This window comes from Eptatretus burgeri, chromosome 1 (assembly GCF_056783735.1).
Source record: "Eptatretus burgeri isolate ZD-2024b chromosome 1, Ebu_testis_v1, whole genome shotgun sequence".
NCBI classification, from domain to species: Eukaryota; Metazoa; Chordata; class Myxini; order Myxiniformes; family Myxinidae; genus Eptatretus; species Eptatretus burgeri.
Window position 1 is genome coordinate 102,142,279 of NC_140961.1, and position 23,910 is coordinate 102,166,188.

The window sequence follows — 23,910 nt, forward strand, 5'->3', positions numbered from 1 at the left end:
AGGTCAACTTGGTAATAGAATCTCGTGATGCCACATTAGATGTGGAAAGGGACAACATTGATCAACTACAGGCAGATATCCTGAAACTGAGAGAGAAACGGAACGATATACTTGAAGAAGCATGGTATGTCTCAATCAATATTGGTGTGCCAGATAGTTTGCTACTCGCATGGGTACCCAACTTAAAAGTATGCCGAAAATTACTTCAGGGTGAATGTGTTCTTCACCATAATTGACTTTGTTATCGATTGCCTTTCATGTCGCTTTTCTGCAGTCAGGGACATTTGTGGACTTTTTGATTTTTTTGTGGAACTTCAAGCAGTTAGATGAGAATGAGTTATTCCAAAAAGCTAATTATTTTCAGCTGTGAAACCAGTCATATCTTAAGTGACATTCAGAGTGAAGTGCTTCTTCTTAAAATAATTTTTGATGTGAATTTCAAACTCGATGCTGTGTTTACCGAAGAAAAATTATGGTCAAATATTGAACTTTAGATTGGGCAATGTTTTCCCAAATGCCCTCATCGTGTTGTGCATTTTTCTGTCATTTCCAGCAACAGTGGCCTCCAATGAGAGGTGCTTCAGTGTCCTGAAACGAATTAAGTCATACTTTTGGCCCACAATGGTACAATAACATTTGAATGGATTAGCAATTTTGAACATCAACAGCGCAGGGTTCGCACTCAATCTCAAAAATGAAATTCCCTGACATTCCCTGGCTTTCCCTGACTGTTGGTAAAGATTCCATGACCTTTTCAAACGTAAAAAAATTATAAAGTTATTTTAGTCGGCTCCTCCTCCCCTACACCGACTCCTTTCCATCACCATTTTGATGTATACATGGTGTACATGCAATCATTTTCAATTCTTTTCTTCTTTTTAAAATGCCAATACTAGCAGAAAATTGTGTCCGCTTCAAAATTTATTTGAATCTTAAAATATGTAGGCGTGCTTTAGACAACTTCTGAATACCATTTTTGTTGGGAAATTAAACTGATTCTTCATTTGGGTGTTAACTTCGGTCTTTTTGAAAATTGTCCAGAAAGTACACTTTCCCAGCTTGTACTGGCATTTTAATTTTTTTTATTAATACAAAACTTACAAAACACAAATCATACTAATGTCAAACGTGCCAGGTACTTGTCAAACGTGTCAAACAGGAAGTGATGACCATGACTTGATCAGAATTATATCAGAAAAAATTTAGCAACATTTAGAACATCTAAATCTTGCAAAATAACAACGAAACATTGATATTGTTAATGTGACATTGCAGACAAGCTAGAACACCCGATGATATTGCAGAAATGACTAACAGACTACTATATTGTACATTTTCTACAAGCATCTGGTCCTAAAAAAGGACCGTTTGTTGAACTTCTTCGGTTAGGTGGATACTCCTGTACCATTCCCTTCAGATGCAGGTACGTTCACCGCCGCAGAAGTGAAATTACTCAAATGTTACATGGGAAGTTGCAGTCACAGTCGAGATGTTATATACTAGAATTGCGAAAATGTCAATAACATCAATCAGCGTGTGTAGCTTAGAATTACATGGTCGGCAAAAACAATTAAGGAAACAAATGTGAATTGTTTGAGTAACGTTATTACAATAGTTAACATATACAGTATGGACACAGTTGCTTAAATTAAGTGAAATGTCAGTTTGTTACTTCTTTAGTTTCTGTAGTTCTGCTATTTCCATATCAACCTTCTCAGATTCAGTTGCTGCTTCTTCCATAAATTTTGCCTCTTTAGTCTGAAGCACTTTTATCTGCTCACATGCTTTATTTTTAGCTGCAGTCTTTTGATCGAGCTCACTTGTGGCTTTACGTCTACATTCCAGTGCTGCTTGATACCTGGCATGAGAACCCCTGGCATACATCAATAGTGGCTTATCAATGTTCACAGAGGTGATTCCACCTTCTGCCTGCACAGCATCATGAAAAGCATCTGCCTGCACAGCAAGCAATTCATGAAAAGAGCAATAAAGAAAACTTTTATAATCATGAACAAAATAATTGACTGGGTGTAAAGGGTACTAATTAAGATCATTAGGCACTAATCACACATTTCCCTGACCAAAAAAAAAATCCCTGAAAAATCCCTGACTTTCAATGACCAACCTCAATTCCCTGACTTCCCCTGACTTTCCAGGTCAGTGGGAACCCTGCAGTGACAAGGCAAAGTTGCTTGATTTTTCTGGTGTAATTGATGAATTTTCCCAAAGAAAAGCCTGGAAAGCATTTCTGAATGTGACGAAGTGATGACCATTTCTGATCTGAAATTCCAAATACAGAATAAGCATGAATGTACTATTGTATTTACTGCTTCTTATTACAGTACTTATATAATTTTTATATATATTGTCTTATATACATCTTGAATAACATTGCTTGCTCTGACCTTTTTTATAAATCGTTCTAGTTATTTTATTCTGTTCTGTTACTTGTAAGTACATCATGTGCACTTCATGTACATGTATATACCCATACATAAATAATATGTATTTAGCACTGATTACAAAAATACTTAATGAGCAGTTTGAAATGGGGGCCTACATTTCCCATCGTGCCTGGGCCTATTATTAGCTTTGTACGGGCCTGTATAAGACCACCGGGAAACTGAAATAATCAACTTTTTGATGTTCACTTGTACTAAAACCATTCTGTCCAACTCGAACCAACACATCCATATATGCAGCAACTGTAAATCATTCCCACTCCTGTTTGCAATCAGGCTATCTGGATAAATCTTGTGAAGCTGCATATCAAAAAAATTATAGTTAACCACACAAATATCATTTATATAACGACATATATGAGACAATATTTTAGCTAATCCTAATTTTTTTTGTCCTTCCTCAGTTTCTGCATAAATGAAAATTCACAGAAAATAAGAAAAATGTCCGCAAGCAGGAAAAGTGTCCACTATACGGTCACCAAAAATACACAAACAACACACCACGATGAGACCGATAATATCTCCTTCATAAACACATAATCCTTTCGCCTCTCTGATTAATTGGCCCAAATCATAGGCACACTGGTTGGAAAAACTGAAAGAATGGTTAAAAACAGTTTTGAGTTTGGAAAAAGATTGAAAGACATTATGATACGAGACGACGAGATCATGGTTTCTTTTGATGCTATTTCCCTGTTTACCAACATCCCTGTGGACTTTGCAATCCAAGCTATGAGTGAACATTTGGAACGATCAGAAATATTGAAATCGAGGTGTGGCGATAGCAACTTGACTTGGAATGACTTCACAAATTTATTCAGACCTTGCCTCAAGAGCACAACCTTCCTTTACAATGGAGAGCAATATCAACATATTTTCGGCATGGCAATGGGATCACCAGTATCTGCGGTCATGGAAAACTTGATATTAGAAGACTTTGAAAGCAAACTTTTCACCAAAAATGTGCCTTGGTTGCCACATTTCTGGGTCAGATATGTTGATGACACGTTTGCAATTGTACACCGGGACCATTCTGACCTTCTCGAGCAGCTGTGCCAGGTTCTTTGAAGCATTAAATTCACCATGGAAATTGAGCAATTCAACAAGCTACCGTTCCGAGATGTGGAAGTTCAACGACAACCAGATGGCACTTTGTAAACGTAAGTATATAGGAAAACCACACACACACACACACACACAACTAAACTACTGGACTTCAACACATGCCAATCTATCACACATAAGAGCAATGTTGCCTACAACCTGACTTCCAGAGCTTGGAAGGTTTCATCCTCAAAGAATGCTGCCATCAATGAAATTAAATGGGAAAGAGTCATTCTAACACTAAATGGATATGACAAAAGAATGCTAACCAGACTTGGTGAACCAACGAGGATAGAACAAAGAACTGAGGAGGAGGAAGAAGAAGACATTGTGGTTTCTGTATCTTACCATATTACCAGGTATTATCAGAGAAGATTGGCAAAATCATATGCAGTGCACAAGTCCGGGTAGCATACAAACCCCACTAAACCATTCGTCATGCCATCACTAAATTGAAAGATAAAATACCGTTTGGGATAGATTGGATGTAATATGTCACATGGCATGTGAGTGTGGCACAGCTTATGTCGGGAAAACGGGAAGAAATTTAAAACTGAGGATAAATTAACATACCAGAGCTACGAGGCTGCGAAAGGCTTCACGATCAGCCAGAGCAAGTCATCGCATACGTTTTGGACACAGTTATGATGGAAGCAACACACAGATTATGGACATCACACTAAAGAAACACTGCCAACTAATTTTGTTATCTTTACATGCTGAAGCATAGGGTAACGGATTAACAGAAGAAACATGAAAACTTCCCGCTCAGTACTACCTCTTGATCCAGAAAGCAGAAAGTGGTTGGTGCAAACTCCAAAAACGAGGACAGTGTGGACCACAAATAACCCACAACATGCCGAGAACATTGAACCCAGAGGACATGCCCAATAACTTTCCAAGTTTTCATGCACATACATATTTTACCAGACCACGCAGGAAACAGATACAGAGGGAGCAGACAATCGATCAAGGATGATTAGCATTAAAAACAGGAACAAAAGTAATAATTTTGTTTTCTACTCCGAACATCAGTGTGTTGGACAGGAAGAGGATTAACTCTCTCTCTATCGAGTGCAGCCTGTGGCTGCTGGTTGCATCAATGGTTGAGATGCAGCTATGCCGCTGATGCAGTGTCCCCCTTACCAGTACAATGGTACTCATTTTGCCGACCTCGGAAGGATGACATGCTGAGTCAACCTCCTGGTGTATGTTAATTCAGCGGCCAACAGGGCTTGAACTTAGGACCCTAGGATGCCAACCCACCACCCTAACCACTAAGCCAACACCAGGCTTAAAGGATTAACACAAAGCGGAATAAAGCAGATCCACACACTCGATTGTTCACTGGAATTTGAAGAAGTTTCTGCATCACAAAGGGAATATCGCCTTGAGACTTGATTGACTCACGCTCGTTTGTGTTACAATAGGCACGAGTTTGGTCGAGTTTTGTCATTTTGGTTGGCTGTGCATTTGAATAATTACAATGAATTATCTCAACTGCAAAAACTACATTATTATGTATATGTATATGTATATGTATATATATATATATATATATATATATATATATATATATATATATATATATATATATATATATATATATATATATATATATATATATATATATTGTTGTGGTTACCAGATTCGCAAACCACCATTCAGGTCCCTTAGGTGAGGTATCTCGGTAAGTGCATGTGTAGTTAGGCCCAAACCCGTTGTCTAGTGGGAATACATGTCATTTATACGTGCTGCGACTCTTCAGGATAGCCGTTTTTCTTTTACTATCTTTATTTTGGACCAACCGCCATGATCACAACCACAACATCAACCACCAACCACAACGCCGCTTCACCACAACCGCCACGACCTTCCCGTCACACCTCGCAACCGTAGCATCGGCACCGTTCTTGCCCCGCTGTGGGTACCGGTGTTGGACTCATGCAGAACGCGCGTCGAACAGCATGGACAAAATCACGGATTTTGTGCTTCAAAAACGGATCAAAAACGACACACGCCCACTTTTTGCCGCCCAATCGGTGAGCGAGGGGCGAATTGGCCCCGCCCCCAGGGCGATCGATATATGCAAATTTGTGGATCAAAAAGCCTTCACGCCCACTTTTTCTCGGGCCAATGGGGAGCGAGGTGAAAGGTCAAAGGGAGGGGGAAAAAGGCGAAGTTACGGGGGGATAAAAGGACGGTGTTCGTCAGTCAGCAAAAGCAAAAGCAAAAGCAAAAGCAGAAGGAGAAGCAGAAGCAGAAGGAGAAGGAGAAGGAGAAGGAGAAGGAGAAGGAGAAGGAGAAGGAGAAGGAGAAGGAGAAGGAGAAGGAGAAGGAGAAGGAGAAGGAGAAGGAGAAGGAGAAGGAGTCGGAACGGAGGGGACGAGTGTGGAAGTCTGGAGCCCGAAGCCTGCAGTGGCTGGAGAAGCTGAAGAGAGTCGGACGAGGGGGTGCTCGCGTCGGTGCCAGGAGCTGCACGCCCGAGGGAGGCCGGCAGCGCGACCTGGCCGAGGTGGAGACGCACACCAGGGATAATAAAGATCCTCTATACCCCGAGCATCAGCAACCCCCTCCTGTTTCCCCCCGCGCTGAGATAGTGCGACCAAGGGGGCCCCTTTTCCCACCCCCTGCCTGACACTGTCCGCGAGGCCCGCGGGTTGCGGCGCCATCGCCGCTCCGCGTCTCATCACCAGACGGGTAGGCGCGACCCGGTCTCGGCCTCAGGCCCGCCTCATTCTTGAGGTATTTCTTTTCCTTGGTTTTGGGTATGTGTTGTCGGCGCCGTCTGTGAAGTAGAATTGTATAAGTGTTGCCGTGTGCTCGGTAGTCGGTATTAGCTCTGCACTGTGTTCTCACTTTTATATTGCTTTTTGTGTAAATGGAATTGTGTTTTCTTTTTTTTGTGTGCATTTGGTGGAATTGTATTTGTGTGCTTCCCGTGTGCCGCGAATAAATGTGCTTTTATTGTTGAACTGTTCTCCCGCTTCGCTTCGTCTTTTCCCCCATTGAATCCTCATCTTGCTTCACGTAAAGGGTTGGTAGTGGGCTGAATACGCCCGATAATTAATCGAACCGTCGAGGTCGACGATAACACCGCTCGGTTATTCTGATAGTACGGAACGGGTCGCTTAAGTGGCCCGTGTCCGAAGTCGACCTGCGGCGAGGTGCGATCGCCCGGTCTACCCTCCGCGTGGGTACTTAGGTAGTTCGAATTTGGCGAGCAACCCTATCCCACGCGGGGGCTGATTGGCTCGATCGCGGTGAGACCGAAAGGTCCACCCGTGACTGGTTCCCGGCGTTAGTCCGAGAGGGTCACGACTGGATTGTCCGTCCGGTGGGCGACGTGCCGCGATTCGAGTTACGTGGCCGTCAGCACGCCGGCGGGCGCGAAATCCGCAACACTGGTGTCAGGTCGTGCGATACAAATTAATCGCCCTCCTCGCGGCACTGGTATCGGAGACAGGAAAACGGGCTCTCCTGTCTCCGGCTAAATTCACGGGAATCGGTCCAGGGGTGAGAGAAGCGACCCCCGATTCCCTCCAAATTACGAGCGAGCAAATTAACCCTTTAGGAGAAGCAAGATGGCGTCTCAAGGCGAGCGGGAGCCGGGGGTATTAGAAATGGATGTAGAATGTGTAGAATCCATGGTCCAGGATGGAATCCCCGAGCAGGAAATGTTGATTGTGCAGGAACACGGACTCGCCCAACTGAACCCAGAGCCCGAAATGGGTGCGGCAGCGGCCGCAGTGTATGACACCTCCCCCCCCCTCTCCACCAAAACCCTTCCCCAACCCTTGCCGAAACGGCTCAGCTGAGTGCATCCAACATGGCCCAGCTATGCGCCATGCTGGCGGCAATGAACGAAAAGATGAATGCGAAAATGATCGAAAAGATGGAAGCGAATATGAAAAACGAAATGAAAGGCATGAACGAACAAATGAACGAAAAGATGGATACAAATACAAATGAAGTGAAAACGACGATGGATGCGAATACACAGCAAATGAGGGAAGAGATGAAAAAGTTCCGGGGTGAGACGCAGAACATGGGCCGATGCCTGCAGGCGGGCATGAAGGCCGTGACAAAGGAAATAATAGTTGAGACAAGGGAGGTAAAGGGTGAAGAGTTGGGAGAGACACGGGAGATAGAAAAAATAGAGGAAAGACTACACGAGGAAGACGGGGTAAGTGACGCACACACACACACGGAGGTAGTGGAGGATAGTGAGGGTGAGCTGGCGGACTGGGTAGAGACCCAGTGCGAGCACCTGGATGGCCTCCTCCAGGAACGAGGGGAGGGAGTCTGCCCCCTTGAGGTGAGTCACGACCAGGTGAGTTCGGTCGTGCTTTGCGAGGTTGAGAGGACGGGTGCTGTGGACAGGTGCACGGAGAGCTTGGGGGGTATAGAGGTCCCGGAGACCCTTGTGGGGACACAAATCCCCAGTGTGGTTGTCCCTGTGTGTGTGGTGCAGGGTGTGAGTGCGTCCCCGTGTGTGGAAGTGACCCCGTGTGTGAGTGGTGTGGTGGCGATGGTGCCAGGGTACGTGCTTCCCAGCACGCCGTGTGTGGATGAGGCACCGTGTGTGTGTCGCCGTGTGTGTGAGTGAGGCACCGCGGGTGAGTGCCCCCGCGTGTATGAGTGAGGCACGGTGTGTGGATGAGGAACCGCGGTTGAGTGCCCCCGCGTGTGTGAGTGAGGCACGAGTGAATGGAGCACCACGTGTGAGTGGTATGGGTTGTGCAAGGGAGACCGTGTGTGTGAGAGAGCGGTATGAGAGGGAGATGTCGGTTGGCATGCGGGAGCACGCAGCCGCGTCTCCCGGTGTGAATGTAATGGAATGGAGTGTGAGCGTCGTAACACGCAGGTGTGCGTGGGTTGAATGGAGGCGACGACGGAGACATGTGAGTAAAGAAAGCCGAGTAGCGGCTGGAGTTGTTTCGGGGACCGTGCCGGGTTCACCCAGCAGTGAGCACGCGGTTCGTGCTGTGCAACGCACGAGACCGCCACGTGCTCGCTTGCGAGAGTGAAGTCCCGGTCCGGAAACGCACGCGGTGGATTTGCCGATCCCGCGGACGGACAAAGTTTAGGCAGGTAAATGGATTTGGACCGGACGGGTTCTCCACGCGATCGTGTGTGTTGAGCTCCAACGGGCAAAGCACACGTGTTCGCGTGGGGAACCCCTCGAGACGTGGGGCTTGTGTTTTTTTTTATGCGCACGGTGACGTCATGGCTGCACGTGTGGTTGGAATCCGGCAGGAGGGGTATCCCGGCCGGATGGGACCGTCCAAGGGAGGACGAGGAACACGTGCAGCTGCATGACGTCACGGGCAGGTGCAAAGTGCGCGAGCTCTGAGTTGCCGCGCAGGTGCTGCGCATGTAAAGAGAAAAAAAGGAAAACAGCAAGCCTCACTTTCGGGTGCACAGGATTCCTGGGCAAAGGGTGGAAGACCCCCTTGACCCTGGGCACAGGATGGAAACTAGTTAGGGGGAAGGGTTAGCTTAGCTAGACCGACTTCATGGGGCAGGGGTAAGTCCTCATGGAGTCCGTGGAATGGATTAGTTAGAGGGATTGTAGCCAGATTTAGGATGGGAAAATGGGAAATAAAATGATTTATTTGGAGACAGAGACAGACTTTGAATGTGTAGTGGGGACGTAGCTTAGCTACGTAGTGTTAAAAGGAACGTGCTATAGTGTAAGGGACGACGTGGGAGCACGAGTTAGTTTGGGGATGCAGTTAGAAGGATGGCAGAGTTCAGTGGTGTGTGTGTTGAAGAGTTGGTGAGTGAAGTGGAAGCATGTGCTTGGTGAGTGAGTGAGGCCAGCGGGTCTGTGTGTATGGAGTGAATGGGGAATGCATTGTGCGATGAGTGATTGGGGGGAGGAGTGACTCCCGCCCAAGGGACCCCGGGGTCAGAGTAAAGTGAGTTAGCTGGGTTAGTCAAATTGAAAAATGGAGGTCGTTTTGTTGTTGGTGGGAAAGTAGGCTCGAGACCCATTTGGAGGGGTGCAGGAGCCCTGTTGACGGGCTTGGGAGCGTGGCTGCGAAAGGTGAGTATCGCTGAGTGGGTACCCCGGGCACCAGGCAAGTCGGCCGCGGTAGGCCATGGGTCCATGGGGGGCCGGGATAGAGTAGTGGGCACGGGTGCGCCTGCTTGGTGCGGGGGCCCGGGGCGCCATTAGCCGCGTGGGCAGTGTTGTGGGCACGGGTGACCCTCGGAAAGGGGCCCGGGAGGCCGGCCTGCCACGTGTGCGTTTCAGGGGAGGTGCCATGGGGGGCACTCCCCGGTGTTAGGGAGCTGGTAGGCTCGGAGGCAGTGTAGTGCCCGGGGGTGCCATAGCGGGAGATTCGGCAGAGGGTCGTGCCTGCCAAAGGGAGCCACGTGTCCCAGCCAGGAGACCGTGTGAGGGCACGGAGAGAAAATTGGGGGGGCGAGGCCCGAAATTGTGAGGACACCAACACAGGCGACGGGAATCTGGGTTGTTAGAACCAATAGTTTAAGCGAGAGGCGCTTGTTGAAAGCCCCGGGGTAGTTTAACAGTTAAATGGTTAGGGTAGATTAGGAAGTGTACCCCTCCGCACCATCCATCCCCTCGCTGTCGTGGGCCGCTGGACCCACTTGGTGTTAAGATCGCCGAACTCTGGGGAGGCCATTCTGAGGCTTGAGTTGGGCCTCGACACAGGACGTTAGCTCTCCCTTGTTCCCCTCCGGGAAGGGAACGTAGGGGTTGGGAGTAGGCGAGGTGACAGAATAGGTTAGCCGAACAAGGACGATAAAGGGGGTTAGGGGACGATTTATAGTGGGGAAGTAAAAATAAAAACAACAAAAAAATAAGTTGGGGCTAAATTGGGGTTTGACAAATTAAGGGAGTGGGTATGTACAGTGACAGGCAAAGGCGATAGGTTGGGAGGGAGACAGGTAGGTAGGTCCGAGCCCGCCTTCCAAGTGGCCAGCACCACCGCACTCCCTCCACCAACCTCCATTGAACGGCAAAGGCTGGCCAACTTCATCGGCTGGCCGTGTTTTGCTTCAAGGCAGAGGCCGGCCAACTTCATCGGCAGCTGTTTTGCTGCAAGGCCTGTGCCATCGGCTGGCCGTGTTTTGCTTCAAGGCCTGTGCCGGCCAGTTCATCTGCCGGCTGTGTTTGCCTGCAGCGGCCTTCTTCTGCGGGCTGTGTTTGCCTGCCACCTTTGCCATGCCATGCCCACTGCCCACGTTCACCAGCCCCGTTCAATTTTTGCTTTGCCCCCCCTGTTCATTTCCATGTGCGCCAGGATCAAGGCAACAGTTTGCAAGCTGCGAGAACTGCCCTGTTGGCAGCTACAACACGGGCCTGCAGTGGCAGCCCGTGCACCGTGTTTGTGTCCATGCATCCATTCGTTGTGCTCATTGCGTATGCCACTTGAGCTGGCACGGAGACTGCGTTTGTGCAGCCCATGCACCGTTGTGGTTCACTGCATTCAGTTCAAACCGTTCATGCATCCATTCGTTGTGCTCATTGCGTGTGCCACTTGAGCTGGCACGGAGACTGCGTTGTGCAGCCCAAGCACCGTTGTGGTTCACTGCGTTCAGTTCAAAAGGGAAGGCCTTGGACTGCGTGTGAGCAGCCAGCCACGTTCCCTGTCACCTGCATTGTTTTGAGCCAGAGACTGCATGCGGGCAGCCTGGCTCCCTGCTAACTGCTTTCTTTTTGCAGAGTTCATTGATCCTGGGCCATGGTTTAGTGTAAAATTTGTAAGTTAAGGTTAAGATGTACTGTACATATGAGTGCGCCCCCGGCATGTTTGTCTTGGCGCCGGCAATTTTATTTAAGTCGTCCGTGTGAGTGAGTTTGTTTAGGTAGTTACGCAGCCCTCAGGTTATTTATTTTGGGGACACGAATACCATGAATGTCGCACTCAGGGATCCGTAGGTAAAATGTACTAGGGGAAAACTACACATGATGGCACACGAAAATTTGACGACTCGGGACGAGTCTGTAAAAAGGGAAGGGGGTAGTGTTGTGGTTACCAGATTCGCAAACCACCATTCAGGTCCCTTAGGTGAGGTATCTCGGTAAGTGCATGTGTAGTTAGGCCCAAACCCGTTGTCTAGTGGGAATACATGTCATTTATACGTGCTGCGACTCTTCAGGATAGCCGTTTTTCTTTTACTATCTTTATTTTGGACCAACCGCCATGATCACAACCACAACATCAACCACCAACCACAACGCCGCTTCACCACAACCGCCACGACCTTCCCGTCACACCTCGCAACCGTAGCATCGCCACCGTTCTTGCCCCGCTGTGGGTACCGGTGTTGGACTCATGCAGAACGCGCGTCGAACAGCGTGTACAAAATCACGGATTTTGTGCTTCAAAAACGGATCAAAAACGACACGCGCCCACTTTTTGCCGTCCAATCGGTGAGCGAGGGGCGAATTGGCCCCGCCCCCAGGGCGATCGATATATGCAAATTTGTGGATCAAAAAGCCTTCACGCCCACTTTTTCTCGGGCCAATGGGGAGCGAGGTGAAAGGTCAAAGGGAGGGGGAAAAAGGCGAAGTTACGGGGGGATAAAAGGACGGTGTTCGTCAGTCAGCAAAAGGAGAAGGAGAACGAGAACGAGAAGGAGTCGGAACGGAGGGGACAAGTGTGGAAGTCTGGAGCCCGAAGCCTGCAGTGGCTGGAGAAGCTGAAGAGAGTCGGACGAGGGGGTGCTCGCGTCGGTGCCAGGAGCTGCACGCCCGAGGGAGGCCGGCAGCGCGACCTGGCCGAGGTGGAGACGCACACCAGGGATAATAAAGATCCTCTATACCCCGAGCATCAGCAACCCCCTCCTGTTTCCCCCCGCGCTGAGATAGTGCGACCAAGGGGGCCCCTTTTCCCACCCCCTGCCTGACACTGTCCGCGAGGCCCGCGGGTTGCGGCGCCATCGCCGCTCCGCGTCTCATCACCAGACGGGTAGGCGCGACCCGGTCTCGGCCTCAGGCCCGCCTCATTCTTGAGGTATTTCTTTTCCTTGGTTTTGGGTATGTGTTGTCGGCGCCGTCTGTGAAGTAGAATTGTATAAGTGTTGCCGTGTGCTCGGTAGTCGGTATTAGCTCTGCACTGTGTTCTCACTTTTATATTGCTTTTTGTGTAAATGGAATTGTTTTCTTTTTTTTGTGTGCATTTGGTGGAATTGTATTTGTGTGCTTCCCGTGTGCCGCGAATAAATGTGCTTTTATTGTTGAACTGTTCTCCCGCTTCGCTTCGTCTTTTCCCCCATTGAATCCTCATCTTGCTTCACGTAAAGGGTTGGTAGTGGGCTGAATACGCCCGATAATTAATCGAACCGTCGAGGTCGACGATAACACCGCTCGGTTATTCTGATAGTACGGAACGGGTCGCTTAAGTGGCCCGTATCCGAAGTCGACCTGCGGCGAGGTGCGATCGCCCGGTCTACCCTCCGCGTGGGTACTTAGGTAGTTCGAATTTGGCGAGCAACCCTATCCCACGCGGGGGCTGATTGGCTCGATCGCGGTGAGACCGAAAGGTCCACCCGTGACTGGTTCCCGGCGTTAGTCCGAGAGGGTCACGACTGGATTGTCCGTCCGGTGGGCGACGTGCCGCGATTCGAGTTACGTGGCCGTCAGCACGCCGGCGGGCGCGAAATCCGCAACAATATATATATATATATATATATATATATATATATATATATGTGTATATATATATGTATATATATATATATATATATATATATATATATATATATAGTTGAAAGTGTGTCCGTGTGTTTCTCTGTGACCTATGCACGCGAAAAGTACTGGACTGATCCTCACCAAACTTCACATGCTGACAGAACATGTACCCGGGAGTGTCGCAATGTAAAAGAATTGTACTTCCGACTTCCGGTTTCCGAATTATGACGTCATCACCTGATTTCGTAATGTTAATTTTTCAAGTTCAGCCGATTGACATGGGGCAAATGCCATATACAATAAATTTAACATATGATTTTAAATTTTTGTTTGTCTGTTTCTTTGTTTGTTTGTTTGTCTGCACGCGCTAATCTCCTGAAAGGTGAAAGATAGGAGCTAACCACTGAAACAAACAATGTCGGGATGGGCCCCGGGAAGGTTATAGGCGATGTGTCAAGGCCCCTCGGCCAGGGGGGGGGGGAGGGTGGGGGGGATGGGGTGTGTTTCCCCCTCACCAACCCCCTGAGCCTATGACTTCCATGGCCCAATAGGGAACTGATACTGTGCTCGCATCAGACATATGTATGGAAGATTGAATTCATTCAAAAAGAGCCCGGGCAGTTCCGGGTGCATTCACCTGTATGTATATATATATATATATATATATATATATATATATATATATATATATATATATATATATATATATATATATACATATACATATATCTTCTTCTTCCTTCGGCTGCTTCCGTTAGGGGTCGCCACAGCGGATCATCCTTATGATCCGCATAGTGATTTGGCACATGTTTTATGCCGGATGTCCTTCCTGACGCAACCCTGGTCGCCTCTTACGACACAGGGATATGGTACACCTATTTTAACCGGGGTATACACCGGCCCAGTATACTGGTACTCACTTTGCCTACCTCGGAAGGATGACAGGCTGAGTCAACCCCCTGGTGTATTAATTCAGTGGCCGAACGGGGCTTGAACTCAGGACCTTTTTGATCCCAAGCCGCTGCCCTAACCACTGCGCCAACACCAGGCTTCATATATATATATATATATATATATATATATATATATATATATATATATATATATATATATATATATATATATATATATATATATATATATATATATATATATATATATATATATATATATATATATATATATATATATATATATATATATATATATATATATATATATATATATATATATATATATAAATATTCAAATATTACACTTTGTAAAGTGTAATAAAATTTACACTTTGTAAAAATTTACAAATCCATACATGTTTTTCTTGAAACAATTGAATCACTTGATTTTGCCATTTAAACGATTTCAATTTTTCCTGTTAAAACATGGATTGTTATTTGCATTGTACATGTGATGATGGAACAACAACTTGCATATGATGATGTTGTCCAAGAAAATTCTGCAATCATTTAAAGATTCTTAAACAATCTTATCGGGAGGTTTCCTGAATGTAGTGGCGTGTGGAAGTTGTCTGAGGAATTACTATATGTTGCGACCAATGTTTCCATTCTCATTTACATGACCCTCAAGTGCCCTGACATTTTCACATGCCTCTTGGGAGACCCTCAAAGAATCATAATGATACATTTACTGGTGATGATGCTTTGGTGCCAGCAATTAATTACAAAAGGCATTAATCTCAGTAATACATGTTACAGACATATGTGTTATAGACATAGTTACATGCAAATACTGAACCTATTGTTGCGGATTTCGCGCCCGCCGGCGTGCTGACGGCCACGTAACTCGAATCGCGGCACGTCGCCCACCGGACGGACAATCCAGTCGTGACCCTCTCGGACTAACGCCGGGAACCAGTCACGGGTGGACCTTTCGGTCTCACCGCGATCGAGCCAATCAGCCCCCGCGTGGGATAGGGTTGCTCGCCAAATTCGACCTACCTAAGTACCCATGCGGAGGGTAGACCGGGCGATCGCACCTCGCCGCAGGTCGACTTCGGACACGGGCCACTTAAGCGACCCGTTCCGTACTATCAGAATAACCGAGCGGTGTTATCGTCGACCTCGACGGTTCGATTAATTATCGGGCGTACTCAGCCCACTACCAACCCTTTACGTGAAGCAAGATGAGGATTCAATGGAGGAAAAGACGAAGCGAAGCGGGAGAACAGTTCAACAATAAAGCACATTTATTCGCGGCACACGGGAAGCACACAAATACAATTCCACCAAATGCACACAAAAAAAAGAAAACACACTTCCATTTACTCAAAAAGCAAATATAAAAGTGAAAACACAGTGCAGAGCTAATACCGACTACCGAGCACACGGCAACACTTATACAATTCTACTTCACAGACGGCGCCGACAACACATACCCAAAACCAAGGAAAAGAATATCCTCAAGAATGAGGCGGGCCTGAGGCCGAGACCGGGTCGGGCCTACCCGTCTGGTGATGAGACGCGGAGCGGCGATGGCCCCGCAACCCGCGGGCCTCGTGGACGGTGTCTGGTAGGGGGTGGGAACGGGGCCCCCTTGGTCGCACTATCTCAGCGCGGGGGGAAACAGGAGGGGGTTGCTGATGCTCGGGGTATAGAGGATCTTTATTATCCCTGGTGTGCGTCTCCACCTCGGCCAGGTCGCGCTGCCGGCCTCCCTCGGGCGTGCAGCTCCTGGCACCGACGCGAGCACCCCCTCGTCCGACTCTCTTCAGCTTCTCCAGCCACTGCAGGCTTCGGGCTCCAGACTTCCACACTCGTCCCCTCCGTTCCGACTCCTTCTCGTTCTCGTTCTCCTTCTCCTTCTTGTTCTCCTTTTCGTTCTCGTTCTCCTTTTTCTGACTGACGAACACCGTCCTTTTATCCCCCCGTAACTTCGCCTTTGACCCCCTCCCTTTGACCTTTCACCTCGCTCCCCATTGGCCCGAGAAAAAGTGGGCGTGAAGGCTTTTTGATCCACAAATTTGCATATATCGATCGTTCTGGAGGCGGGGCCAAATCGCCCCTCGCTCACCGATTGGACGGCAAAAAGTGGGCGTGTGTCGTTTTTGATCCGTTTTTGAAGCACAAAATCCGTGATTTTGTACACGCTGTTCAACGTGCGCCCTGCACGAGTCCAACACCGGTACCCACAGCGGGGCAAGAACGGTGGCGATGCTACGGTTGCGAGGTGTGACGTGAAGGTCGTGGCGGTTGTGGTGAAGCGGTGGTTGTGGTCGGTGGTTGATGTTGTGGTTGTGATGGTAATCATGGTGGTTGGTCCAAAATAAAGATAGTAAAAGAAAAACGGCTATCCTGAAGAGTCGCAGCACGTATAAATGACATGTATTCCCACTAGACAACGGGTTTGGGCCTAACTACACATGCACTTACCGAGATACCTCACCTAAGGGACCTGAATGGTGGTTTGCGAATCTGGTAACCACAACACTATTTTGATCAAAGGGCTGTGTGAAGGATAAATCTGACATTTGGTCAAACTGAATGGGAAAGGAGACAGATAATTAAATCAGGCAATCGCCTGCACCGCGACACAAATGCAATTTAAAGAGGTTTATCAAGTCTGGCTAGAGGTTTTTCATTGCTATTTCATTTCTTGTCAAACGGCAAATAATCATGAAAAAAGTAACATGCTTACATTCTGATTTCTTTATTAAATGTAGAGTCAGGTTCATAACACAAACAATCATTAATGTGAGGCAGGCACAAGCTGGAGCGTCATGGACCTTGCAAGAAACCTCACTCGGTTGGCCCATAAAAGCCAAGCTGCTTGCAAAGCTGGCAGATATTGATAATAACAGTGACAAAGTCACATGAAAACTTGTGGATTTTTGCATAGGTAGGTTGTTATGCAGAAACATTTGTAATCCGATTGCCATTGTGAGGATGCTTCCCAACAAAGCACAAGCCAGAAGTGCAACAGTCAAAGGGTCAGAGTAAGCCAAGAAAACCTCTGGCATTGGAACACAAGCATCACGCATCTCTGTAGACCAATAGTACTGCACACACTTGTGGCATTCAGTGGAATCTGCAGCAGTTACCGAGGGAGGGTGCATACATTAATGAATCACCCTGCCTGGGAGGAGTTTTCACAGTAGCTTTCAGGATATAATTTTGTACATTCCATCAATGGGTACATTTCTTCCATCATACATTTTAAAATTAATGTGAGCATAATGCACTTAATTTGAGACTAAATACTTAACAGTGGCACCAACCAGGTACCCCAGGAGGTAAAGCAACAACAGCAGAATGTCAACAAACTCTTTAAATCACTATTCTCTTCTTTAATGGCAAAATTATTCCGATGTTCTTGCGGGGTAGGTCGAAGGGGAAGGGGGGGGGGAAGTAGTTTTCACAGTCGCTTTCAAGATATAATCTTGTACACACTGATGGGGTGGCCATTTTTTCTCATGCCAATTCTCCATTTGGAGTACTACATTACTCCATAATAATTGCGGCAATAATATTCCACCATTAACCACACCCATATCGGTGTGATTGCCCCTCGGACAATTGGCTTGCCAAAGGCTCGCTGTCACTTGGCTGATTGACAAGCGCTCTCCCACCCACCCCTTTTAGTCCTCAATTGTTGTATGTGAAGGTTTACAACTTTGCCGACTTTACTGAATTGCTTCAAGTTGTGAAAATTTTGAGTTGTCAAGGACCTTTCCACAAATACAATAGATTCGTGTTTCAGCCAAGTCCAAAGCTGAAACGAATTTTGAGTTAGCCTGCCTGAAAATAAGACCAACAAGAATTCCAATGGGCTGTCTTGGGTCTGTGCATTTTGTAGTTCAGCGATCCTGTGCAAGGGTTTCATCAATGTTGTTGGATGTGAAATCCTCCACAAATAACTGAGAGGTACTTTATAGCTTTAGAGGTCTGTATCGTGTTCGATCATTTTGAGGATTTGTGTTGTATTAAACTTATGGACTGTCCATGCCAACTCTATACATGGGAAGTCTAACTACTTCCTGATTCTTGTCAATCAATAGGTCATCATTCTTCAATAAAACTTTAGAATTTTTCTTGTCATCGGAAAACTGGATTGAAAATTTGAATTAATCAGTTCACAATATTAATCGAAGTCATATCAATTATTTCATAACGTTTAAAGGACAAAAAAATAAAAACACCAGTTGATCGTCCTCGCCCATTTCCTTTTTTTAAGTCGCTTCCTTTTTTTTTGTTATTTTGTCAAACATCACGAGAGGAAAAAAATCTATATTAATAAAAGGGTGTGTGTGTGTGTGTGTTCGTGTGTGTGTGTGTTCATGTGTGTGTGTGCCTCCTCCATAACTCCATAACCATAACACCTCGCAGCCTGAAACTTTGCATGGATACTATGAAAATTCCAAGGAATAGAAGTGCAAGAGTGAAAATTTGGTGCTTGTGTAAATTAAAACACCGCTTTTGAAGATTATAATTAAAGGCGTTATTTAATTATATCCTTCATCAGGTGATCTGCGACCACCTTGCTCTTTGGGGTATTAAGACGTTTCCTGGGTAACCTCGCTGGGGTCTGAAGCCGCCATGATTTTTGGCTTGCTCAACCATGCCTTGACTTGGAATAGGCCGCAACGACTTCATAACGATAAAGTTTTTTTCACTTTCCTCACTCACATTATTGAATGCCTGTTCATAATAGCAAAGAATTGCATTGCCTTTGTAAGACAATAGTTTTCAAATTAGGAGCTTGGAGCAACTTCATGCATTATATGATACGATTTCCACGATGTATTCTCACTTACTAATTAAAGTATATCATCAAAATATTATTTCTGTTTTGAGGATTGGATATCGTCCGGAAGAAAGAATTCAAAATCTGTTGAGAAATCGGATAATTTAAAGAAATAACGAGTCTTATAACTAAGTGGATATACCTATTTACTTTAAGCAAGCAAGGCTATGTTCCATCCGTCACCATAGACACAGAAGAAAACGATAAATTTAAAAAGCATTAAACTTTCCTTTTGTTTCTGTTTGGAGAATTATATTGGGTGAACAAAATTTTTTGGAACGTGCCAAAATTAACCAGGATCATTGTGCTGGATGCCTTAATGCATTCACTGCTTGACCTAAATCTCCCCGTCTACCCAGAGGAACTGCCTATCCATAGCATCTGCCAGATCTGTGTTTATGTTTTAAAAGGTTTGTGATGTGCTTCACAGGGAGTCAAAGCAAATCTGGGGAAAAAAGGATGTTCAAAAAAAAAAAGTTAGAATGTTTGTGTCGACACAGAACCAATGTACCACGTGACACATGCACAGACAAGCAGGCAAATTGGCGGATTTATTTTTATTTCATGAAATGCTGCGTGCGCAATGAAGAATGGCTTCAAAGTGATAGGGTTCCTACATGATATGCAGTGACAGCCTGGCCAACCGTTCTTTATCTTGGAGTGCTTCACAGGAGTGCTTAAGTCACTTGCGAAATGCCTTACAGTCGACAGTGATACCAAGCTACGTCCTTAGGAGTGAATCGTTTACTCACTGAGGATGCTTTTGACTGCCACATCAATCAGAACAAGTGGTTCATGCTCTGTCACCCTGAGTGAGTGGTTCATGCTCTGTCACCCTGAACGAGTGGTTCGTGCTACGTCGCCGAGCAAGTGAATCATGCTCCCTCACCCTGAGCAAGTGGATCGCGTTCCGTTACCTTGAGAGAGTGGATCGCGCTCTGACATGCTGAGCGAGTGGTTCGGGTTCCATCACCTTGAACGAGTGGTCCATGCTCCGTAACGCTGAGCGAGTGGTTCATGCTCGGTAACCCTGAGCAAGTGGTTCATGCTCCGTCACCCTGAACGAGTGGATCGTGCTACGTCGCCGAGCAAGTGCTACGTTCGTGCTACATCGTTCGTGCTACATCGTTCGTGCTACGTCGCTGAATAAAATCACAAACTGGTCCAACACGTGGAACATGTCTTTCAATCCGGACAAATCTCACACTTTCACAATGTCTCTTCGAAAGGACCATTTAGAAAACCCACCCATCCACTTTCTCAACAATCCTCTGGAAGAAGTTCTTTCTTTCAAGCTTCTGGGTCTCACTATCTGCCATGACCTTTCCTGGGAAAGCCACATTTCAAACCTTGCCTCCAAAGTCAGTCGCCGACTGGGAATCCTCCATTGTGCAAAGTCCTTCCTCGACCCTCCTGAGCTCCTGACCACTTTCAAAGCTTTTGTCTATAGCCTGATGGAGTACTGCTCTCCCCTCTGGGCTGGTGCTCCTGCCTTCCACCTTTCTGGACTTCACACTGTAGAAACCAGGGCATTTCGGATCATCGGCATCTCCCGCAATGAGGCTGAGTCTTTGGGCCTCGCACTCAATCACCGCAGGTTGGTCGGTGGTCTTTCTGTCTTCTACCGTCTCCTCTCCAGCCTTGCCCCCCCTGCTCTCTCTGCAATTTGTCCCCACCACATTTCTTCAGGGCGCTCAAGGTCAGCCAACAACCCCCTTCTGGTAAAACTACCAAAATCACGAATCACTGCTCACCTTCACTCTTTCATTCCTCTTTTTCCCGCCTTTGGAATAAACTCCCTCACTCTATTCTTTCCCTTTCTTCCCTCCAGGCTTTCAAAACAGCTGTTCACCACCACCTCTTATCATCCTCCATCCAAATCATCGATCTTTTCTACCCCCGATAATCCACCCAAGCCCATCTCCTTCAAATTCCCTGCTTTCCTTCCTGAAAGTCCCTGTAATGTCCATCTTCTATTCCCCATGTTCCCCATCCCATCCCTCTCCCTTCCACAGATCTCCTAATGTCTCTGTTCCCCACTATTTTGTCCCTCCCACTGCCGCCCCACTTGTCTCATGACCCCTTGCTGTGTGTTGTGTGTTAGCTCTCACACGAGCCTCGACAAGGTATACAAAAACAAAAAAACTGGGTCGTGCTCCCTCACCCTGAGCGAGTGGGTCACGTTCCATTACCCTGAGGGAGTGGATCGCGCTCTGACACGCTGAGCCAGTGGTTCATGCTCCATCACCCTGCACAAATGTTTTGTGTTTCATCACCCTGAGTTAGTGGTTCGTGCTCCGTCACCCTGAGCAAGTGGTTCGTGCTCCAGTGGGTGTGTGAAAAGGACTAACTGATTAAATTTTTGTGAAGATTCGAATCCGGATCCCAATACAATATTTTTTCAAAGTGGTTCTTCACCATTGAGAGGAGGAGGAGGGGAGGAGGAGGAGGAGGAGGAGGAGTAGATTGGGATCATTCTCTGTGCAGAGCGTTTGTGCTGCTTCAGCAGTCTCCTTGGCTATTGGGCACAATCCTGGACGGGTCGCCACTCCGACAAAGGATACCAGCATGCTGACACTCATTTTGCCGACCTCAGAAGGATGACAAGCCAAGTTAACCCCACCTGGTATTAATTCAACAACTGAGCAGGATTTGATCTCAGGACTCTAGGATCCAAAGCCAACACCAGGCATCCATTGAGACATGGGGCCAAAAACTATGTATTGCAAGATATCTCCACAGGTTGTAGAAAAATTGTGACAAAACAAGGTGGAAGAGTTGGTTAGGTGACGAGAACAAGCGGATTTGATTTTGGTTAAGGTCCGGATTCAGATCCGACTTATCAGTGGGATACAAAATTTAAACTGTTCTGCCTGGTGGAGGTATGCGCTGTACCAGGTGCTATTCTGTTTATCCTAGTATGTGTCACTCTATGAGTGATTTTAACTCTGCCACGGAACGTGAAGGAGGTTATGTTTTCACCCCCTTTTGTCTGTTTGTCTGTGTATCGTGTATCTCAAAAAGATGTGGATTGATTCGGATGAATCTTGGTGGACACGTTGGGTGTGTGATAATGAAGAAATGTTTCGATTTTAGTGAACATCCGGATCCGACTACTAGAATTTTTAAAGTGATTCTTCATCATTGAGAGATCGGGCCAAAACTATATAGTGCTGTATAGCAAGATATTTCAAAAATGTATTGGGTCCAATATGTTCTCGTGGATCAGGCATCACATAGCGGAGGTATGCACACTACTGAGTACATTTCTAGTTCATCTTTTTGTTTGTTTGTGTGTAGGATATCTCAAAAATTTGTGGATGGATTCGGATGAAATTATTGGAGTGGTTGAGTTTTTGACAAGGATGAAATGATTAGATTTTGGTTGAAGATCCGGATCTGGCTACGAGAATTTTTGAGTGATTCTTCACCATTGAGAGATGAGGCTAAATCAATATATATCATGATATCTCAAAAAATTGTGGGCGGATTTGGATGAAACTGGTGGACAGATTGGGTGTGTGACAAAGAGGAATTGTTTCAATTTTGGTGAAGATCCGATTCCGAATCCGGATACAATAATTATTTATTTTTTAAAGCGATTCTTCACCATTGAGAGAAAGGGCCAAAAAAGATTTATAGCATGATATTTCAGAAATGTATTTGGCCTGATATGGGCACGTATACACTGCATGGTGAAGGTATGCGCTCCACTGAGTGCCCTTCGAGTTAAACAGTATATTTGTTTAGAACTGTGGATTGTATTATTAATGGACTTAGTGAGTGTGTGCGTGACGTGTGGGGTATATGACCGAGGTCGTATTTGTTTGGAGGGAGAAAACTGACGTGTCCGGTACATGACTCATGTAATTTTTTTGGGGTATGGGGGAGGAGGTATAAAACTGGCATGTCAAGTACTTGATTTATCGGGTACTCACAGCCAGCGGGCATTTTGAAAATGAATAAACAATAACAAATAAAAAGGGCCTCTTCGTTCCTTTCAAAAAGAAAAAATCCGGATGATGAACTGGTATATATTTTTTTAATTGGCTTCATTTGAATTTTCTATTTTCTATTAATGTAGAAAGGCCTCACAAGTAGATTGCTGGTCTAAGAGAAGATTGATAATGTTTAGCACTACTTGCAAACAAAAATTGGCCTCCAATGCAATCAGGTTAATGTGACATTAAATAATTGATTTTTTTTTTTTCAAAATATTAACTTACCAGTGTTATTTGAATACTCCTTCAGTGTGCAGGGTATACAATCAAAGCAACAAAATGGTTCTCCTTTTCTTTCCATCTTGCGTGTTCCAGGCCGACACAACTCACTGCAAACTGCCTGTGGGTGCTGCGACATCGTTCATTAGTCATTTACCTTCATACATCTACACTATGTTTTGATGTTATCTTATAAGTATTTATGGATACTTTATAGGAACAACAAGGACATTTTGAGAAAATGCACAAATTAACAAAGTGCATGGGATTTTATTTTGGGTCACAACATCATACTCTGGGTCCCAGATAAGAACATAAAGTATAATTTTTCTAAATTGGAATTTGGCAAGAATATAATATTGATTTCATAATTTTTAAAATGTCACTTTGTGACTTGAGCGGCAACAAAGTTAGACAGAAAAACGCAATATCGATAAAGAAAATTCCATATTTCCATGTGGTCAAAAGCAGAACTAGCTGGCAGTCAGACAAAACAGAATACTTAAAAGAGAAATTAACCATTAATTTTCTTTATTATCACATCATTAAATTCCTTGAGGACACTTTAACGAAGTGGTGTACTAAACAATTGGCATCAACATTGTATAAGGAATTTTCATTGATACTCACAAGACAGACTGATCTGACTCTTGATCTGTGTGTCACAAGACAAACACCTATGCAAATGTATTTAATA

At 45.9% G+C, this 23,910-nt stretch overlaps 1 long non-coding RNA gene across 1 annotated transcript; it reads right to left on the minus strand.

Moving 5' to 3' along the window:
• Positions 1 to 810: 810 nt before the first annotated feature.
• On the minus strand, positions 811 to 5,555 carry LOC147035075 (uncharacterized). Its single transcript, XR_015061204.1, has 3 exons — positions 5,453 to 5,555; positions 2,126 to 2,280; positions 811 to 1,499 (listed from the first exon to the last, which is right to left on the minus strand). It is a non-coding gene; the product is annotated as an uncharacterized LOC147035075 (long non-coding RNA).
• Positions 5,556 to 23,910: the final 18,355 nt, after the last annotated feature.